Raw genomic sequence first — 6,947 nt, 5'->3', positions numbered from 1 at the left:
GGTACCAAAATAATCAAGTTGAAGAAAACAGTGAATGTTAGCTATGATTGTTATGTGGTGTTGTGGTTTGAGTGTCGGACTGTGACCCTGGAGACCAGGGTTCGAATATCTGCTCAGCTCAGCCATGGAAATAAACTGCCCTTGGGCAAGTCACACACTCTCAGCCCCAGATGAAGGCAAGGGCAAATCTCCTCTGAACATATATGCCAAGAATACCCCATCACAGGTTTGTGTTAGCGTTGCCGTAAGTCAGAAGTGACTCAAAGGCACACAACAACAAATCAGTGATAAATATAAATCAACAAACAACAAGTCAGTGATAAATATAAACCAATAGTTCTGATGATAGCCGAGTGGAAGATCCACTTTGGATTGTAGTCAGAACTTTAAATGAACTCTCCAAAGTGTAGTGGCATTTGAGCAGGAATGCATCAGCCATCCTCTGATGCTTCAGAAAGAAGGAGTCAGAATGAGGATCGTTTGGCATTCCAGACCAAAGAGAAAGCGAGGCAAGAAATCCAACAAATAAAACTGAACTGAGTGTTCTCTCTGTTGCATTGTGCCCCAGACTGTGGGTTGTGTTGAAATTCTAAACTCGTTGCCTTTGGAGGAGTCAGAGCTCACAAAATTTCTTGTTTGGGGCATTTGCAGTATCCTAAACCCTGTAGCCACTTTGTAGTCCTCTGGCAAAACTTCTCAGCAGAACCCAGTGCCCTCTTTACTACAACAGTAGTAAGGCACCAGTTCTGTTATTCAATGGTGGTCCTTTGCCTTAGAATCCTAGGATCCTAGAGATGGAAGGCACCTCAAAGCCCATCCAGTCCAATGCCCTTCTGCCATACAGGAATACACAATCCAAGCCCTTCCAGTGACAGACGGCCATACAGCCTCTGTTTAAAATCCTCCAAAGAAGGAGGCTCCACCAACCTCTGAGGCAGCATCAAACAGCTCTTACTCTCAGGAGCTTCTTCCAAATGTTTAGGCAGAATCTCTTTTCCTGTAGCTTGTACCCATTGCTCCATGTCCCCTTCTCTGGAGCAGCAGAAAACAAGATTGCTCCATATTTAATAAATACTTAAGCATGGCTATCATGTCCCCTCTTAACTTTCTCTTCTTGGGGCCAAACATCCCTAGCTCCCTAAATTGGGTTTGGTAATTTCCAAACCTTCTGCTATTTTGGTGGCCCTCCTTTGGACACGCTCCAGCTGGTCAACATCCTTTTTGAATTGTGGGGCCCAGAACTGGACACAGGATTTGAGGCAAGGCCTTTCTGCCCTCCTCATCAGTTAGAGAGTCATTCATTACAGAATATAAACAGAGTGAAAATGCTTTTAAAAACTTCTACAGTGGACCTTTCACATTTGCTGGAGTCAGGGGCACAGGGCTCCCGTGAAAGTGGGAAAATTGCAAATAAAAAACACACACCACTATTTGCTTGAGATAACAACTTTCTAGCAATATCTAGGTCAGTGATGGCAAACCTATGGCACACGGGCCAGAGGTGGCACTCAGAGCCCTTTCTGTGGGCATATGTGCCATCCCCCAGCACAGAGTTTGCCAGAGTTTGTTACTAGAAAGCCAGAGGGACATGGCACTTTGCAATAAATAAGTTGATTTTGAGTTGCAGGTTGGGCACTCGGCCTCTAAAAGGTTCACCATCACTGATCTAGGTTGTCTAGGGCAATTCTGTGGTCAAGATCAGTGAGACGTTGGCCATGAAACTGCGCTGGAGGACCTACAAATGCCTAGAGAACAACTAGGAACTTGTAGGCTCTCCAACACAACTCTATGGTCAATTTCTGGCAGAATTGTGCTGGAGGACTTGGAGATTCCTAGAGAGAACATATTAATCCAATCCATGAATAATCAAATCGGGAAAAGTCAAAGCCATAAATGTGGAGAGCCAACTGTGCCCAACTATTGCTTTTCCCCAACAAAATGCCAACCTCTTGGCACATTCCATTGAGCATGCTCTAGGCCAGGGCATGATTTACCCACTCACCTCAGTTTCCAGGTGGGTCAAATAAGTCACTGCAAAGGGAGATAGGAATAGGTCTGAACCAGTTGGGAGTGGGCAGTGCCCGGTCTTTTGGTGTCCCCTTCCTGGTCTTCCTGGGGTTCAGGGGGGATTCTATGGCCCTCTGTCCGTTGACCCCTGGTCCTCTTCGACTGACGCTCTCCCCGCCTCTGTTGATCTTTGTACTGTCAATACGCTTCCCTCGCCAGGCTTAAAATGTTCACAAAAATGCACAGTGGCACCTGTGGGATCAGAAGGGAATACCCTTTCCTGCAAATGGCACAGATGCCCACTCTCCTCCCTCAGGCTTCCTTTAAAAAGTGGAAGTGTGTCACCACCAAGCTTTCTTCAGAAAAGGGCTTACCCCAAAGAAGGGGAGCCACACCGAGTAAAAAAAGTGCCCCAAAATGGATATAGATGGTGTAGTGATTATCACTATTTTTGCAGAAAACTATTTTTGCTCTGTTTTTGAGAAAGGTCAGCAATTTTTTCTCCTTGTCATCAGAAGCAAAAGCCAACTGTGGCGAGGTCTTGCCCCATTAGATGACGAAGGGGGATTCCTGGCCTAGAATTGGAAATGGGAGAAATCTGGGGAGAAGTTCAATGCTTTCTTAGCATTATTCCTCAGAGCAGATAACGGAGATTAAGTATACAGTGTCCTAGTAAAATGGCAGTTTGGCATAGTATCGGACCCACTGGGAGTCCTTGGCCAAGTCACACTCTCTTAGCCTCAGGGGAAGGCAATGGCAAACCTTCTCTGAACAACTCTTGTTAAGAAAACCCCATGATAGATTTGCCTTAGGGTCACCATAGGTTGGAAAGAACTTGAAGGCACACAACAATGTAAAATATTATCCCTTATATAAAATGACAAAATCAAGTTGTAGATGGATGAATCCATGGATGCAGACTCTGTGGATACAGAGGGCCAACTGTCCAGATTATAGGGTCATGGAAGATACCCCCAAGGACCATCCAGTCCAACCCCATTTTGCCATGCAGGAAGACACAATCAAAACATCCTCAAAAGATGGCCATACAGTTTCTATTTAAAAACCTCCAAAGAAGAAGACTCCAGCACCCTTCCAGGCAGCATCTTCCACTGTCGAATAGTTCTTACTGGGGAGGTGGAATTTCTTTTCCTGCAATTTGCACCCATTGCTCTGTGTCCCGTTCTCTGGAGAAGCAGAAAACAAGCTTGCACCATCCTCAAATGACACCCCTTCAAATACTTAAAACAGGGCTGTCATATCACCTCTTAACCCTCTCTTCTTCAGGTTAAACATACCCAGCTCCCTAAGTCGCTCCTCATAAGGCATGGTTTCCATACCATCCACCATTTTGGTCACCTTCCTCTGGACACACTTGCACCATAGTGCAAAATAGTGGGCCCTTGGTATCCAGAATCGTCCTTAGGGGAGTGCAGACTGCACCAGGTGACACTCCAGAGAGGTGTGTGCAATGCATGCAATGAGGTGATACACCTGGAGGGACTGGCACAGCTACTGGGTGAGTGAGAAAGGGCATCACTTCCCTTTCCTTCTTCCCCAAGCAGCTGCACTGGACCCTAAACTGGCCCCCCTTCAGCAGTGGCCATTGCTGGGGGACAGAGCCTTCAGAGTCTGGCATGGCCGCTCTCCCAGCACTTGTGCAGGATTATGAAGACCTTTTGAGGGACTGCCTTTGGGAGTGCTGCCTTCAGAGTTCGGCATGGCTGCTCTCCCAGGAGCCATGCTGTATTCTGGGGACCCTTTGGGTAAGGGGGCTGCCATCAGAGTCTGGCACAACTGCCATGCCAGGCCCTGCAGAGGTGCTCAGTCTGATGGGCAGATGGTGGGGAAAGGAGGCACTTTGCCCTCTCTGCACCAGGTGACACCAACCACAGGGATGCCACCATTGGCATCCACTGGGGTTTGGTTGCAGGACCCCCTGTGGATACCATAATCTGTGCATGCTCAAGTCCCATTGTACAGCTAGCCCTTTGTATTGACAGGCTTGCCGTCCCTGGAGCATCCTCAAATGGTCCTGCCCTGTTCTCATCAATGGTGACCCATGCATGCAGCCATGCCAAGGTGGTTGCATGCATGTTGCACTTCCATTGATTATAATGGGACTTGAGGTCCTATGGTAGGGGTAGGCAACCTTTTTAAGCCGGGGGCCGGGTTGCTGTCCCTCAGAAAACTGGGGGGGGGAGCGAAGCCGGGGGGTGGAGCTTCCCCCCTCCGCGGGGCGGGGCCGTGTGCTGGGATGGAGCTTCCACCCTCCAGAGGTGGAGCCGCATGCCGGGGGCGGAGCTTCCGCCCTCCGGGGGCAGGCCTCCTCCTCTTTGCTGGCCCCTGACGGGGCCCCAGGCCCTGTCAGAGGCCAGAAAGAGCCGGCGGGGCCGCCAGCGCTGGAGGCCTCCCCTCTTTGCTGGTCCCGACGGGGCCCTAGGCCCCGTTAGAGGCCGCAAAAAAGTCAGTGGGGCCGCCAGTGCTGGAGGCCTCCTCTCTTTGCTGGCCCCTGCGGAGCCCCAGGCCCCATCAGAGGCTGGCAAAAAGCCGGTGGGGCCGCCAGCACTGGGGCCTCCTTTGGCAAAAAGCCAGCGGGGGCCGCCAGTGCTGGAGGCCTCCCCCTCTTTGCCGCCCCCTGACGGGGCCCCAGGCCCCGTCAGAGGCCAGCAAAAAAGTCCTAGAGGCCTGCTGCTGCCGCCGGAGCCCTGTTGGAGGGCCCCAGCGACAGCATTGAGCCTCCCAGAGGCCCGCTGCCACCGCCGGAGCTCTGTTGCAGGGCCCCAGCCACCACAACGGGCCTCCCAGAGGCCCGCTGCCGCCACCGGAGCCCTGTTGCAGGGCCCCAGTAATGGCAACAGGCCTCCTAGAGGCTGCCGCCAATGGCAGCGAAGTCTCGCGCAACCTTTCTTGTGGTCGCATGAGACTTCGCCTCTAGGCTGCCGCCATTTTGTTTTTCAAAATGGCAGCGAAGTCTCGTGCGATCACGGGAAAGGTCGTGTGAGAGTTTGCCGCCATTTTGAAAAACAAAATGGTGGTGCCTGGAGTGGCGAAAAGCCGCAATCGGCAGCGGAGGCGGCAGGAGTGGGCAGGGGCCAGTGGAAATGCCCGTGGGCTGGAGGTTGCCGACCCCTGTCCAATGGTATTTGGCATCTGGGGTGGTGGTGCAGTTATGGAATAAAATCCCTGCAGATACGAAGGACTGATTGTATACACTTTAGTAGAAAAATGTTCCTTATAATGGCAAATTCAAGGTTTGCTGTTTTGATTTTTAAAAAATATATACATGCAGAATCCATTGCTATGATGGGGGGGGGCAACAACAGTGTAACAAAACTTAATTTTTTATTCCACTTTCTCAGTGCCCAGCCCTTTCTGAGCTGCGGGTACAAATTGTCCATTGAATTTCAGTTTCAGTGGTTTTTAAACTAACCTCCAAACTTCCTGAAGGCTTTTGTTCTTCTGCACCACAACTTCTCTTTCTTGCTGACAGATTTCCCCCTTCCATGTTTGAGCAATTTGTAGTTCCTGTTAACGTTGTTCAAATGTGGTTTGTTGAATTTGATAGCGCACCACTTAGGATGAAACTGAGAGACCCGTTATTTTTCAATGGCTGGAAAACCACCCATTCTGAGGCTGGAAACCTATTGCCTAGGCCCAGATATAACAACCTCATTAATTTTAGTTGTTGAAAAGTGAGTCAAACATAGGGAAAACTTATGGACTCAGTGGGTCTACTTTGGTTGGGACAAATCAGTGGTGTTGAAGCCGAAGGCTCACATGATTAGGTCTGTATCTACATTGCAGAATTAATGCAGTTTGACAGCACTTTAAGTGGTGCAGGTCCATTTTATGGAACCCTGGGATCTGTAATTTGTTGTTGCATTTCTCCCTGACAGAGAAGGCTAAATCTTTAAAAAATCTCTAATCTAATTTAAAAAACAAAACAAAACAAAACTACAAATCTCAGGATTCTATAGCACTGAACCATGGCAGTTAAAGCGGTATCCAATTGCATTAATTCTGCAGGGCAGATGCTGCCTAGGTTGGACTCCTTGGGTTAATTCTGACTAGAGGAGACTCATTGACAGTTGTTGCACCTAAGTAAATCCAGTGGATTTAGTAGATTTCCTTTATGGCTGCTCCAGACAGGCCAAACGTGTTGCTGTATTTGTCCCTTTAACTTGTTGTGTCCCTACTCATGGCAACCCTCTCATGTTGGGGTTTTCTTGGCAAGTCCAGAGGGGATTTGGTGATGAGGATGTTTAGTCTGGAGAAGAGGAGGTTAAGAGGTGATATGAGAGCCCTGTTTAAATATTTGAAGGGATGTCATATTGAGGAGGGAACAAACTTGTTTTCTGCTGTTCCAGAGAACAGGATCTGGAGCAATGGATGCAAACTGCAGCAAAAGAGTCTCCTTCCATGGAGGTCTTTAAGCAGAGGCTGGATGGCAATCTGTCAATGGGGAGCTTTGATTGAGAGTTCCTGCATGGCAGGGGGCTGGACTGGATACTCTGCGATTCTATGATTTCTCTGAGGCTGAGAGAGTGGGACTTTCCCAAAATGGGTTTCCATGGCTGAGCAGAGGGGGATTCAAACCCTCTTTTACAGTCATAGTCCAGCACTCCAACCATTACACCAGGTTGGTGCTCACCGTATCATTATATATCCAAACAATATTTCCGTTGGTCCAGATTTGTCTTTGAGACAATCCCTGGCATGAGCTGCACCCCTTTCTTCCCAATTTGAGCTGGGTTCTTAGTTTTAACTCTAAGTCTTGATCCATCACTAACCATTATACCACCCAAAAGGGGCTGGATTGGAGGGTCCCTGGGGGTCTCTTACAGCTCTAGGATTCTATGAATTCCTCTCAGTCTTTCCAAGAAATGCCTGGTAACCCTGAGGACAGAGAAGCTCTGCATGCGGCCAGTTCAGCAGAG

At 49.1% G+C, this 6,947-nt stretch overlaps 1 protein-coding gene across 1 annotated transcript in view; it reads right to left on the bottom strand.

Moving 5' to 3' along the window:
• LOC121935733 (asialoglycoprotein receptor 1-like) overlaps positions 1 to 2,199 on the bottom strand; it is an 11,774-nt gene extending 9,575 nt beyond the window's left edge. The window contains exon 1 of the mRNA XM_042477556.1: positions 2,003 to 2,199. The gene's annotated coding sequence lies outside the window, so the exon portion shown is untranslated. The remainder of the gene's footprint in view (positions 1 to 2,002) is intronic.
• Positions 2,200 to 6,947: the final 4,748 nt, after the last annotated feature.

This window comes from Sceloporus undulatus, chromosome 6 (genome assembly GCF_019175285.1).
Source record: "Sceloporus undulatus isolate JIND9_A2432 ecotype Alabama chromosome 6, SceUnd_v1.1, whole genome shotgun sequence".
Lineage (NCBI taxonomy): Eukaryota > Metazoa > Chordata > Lepidosauria > Squamata > Phrynosomatidae > Sceloporus > Sceloporus undulatus.
This window is presented reverse-complemented; position numbering and strand designations above follow the sequence as displayed.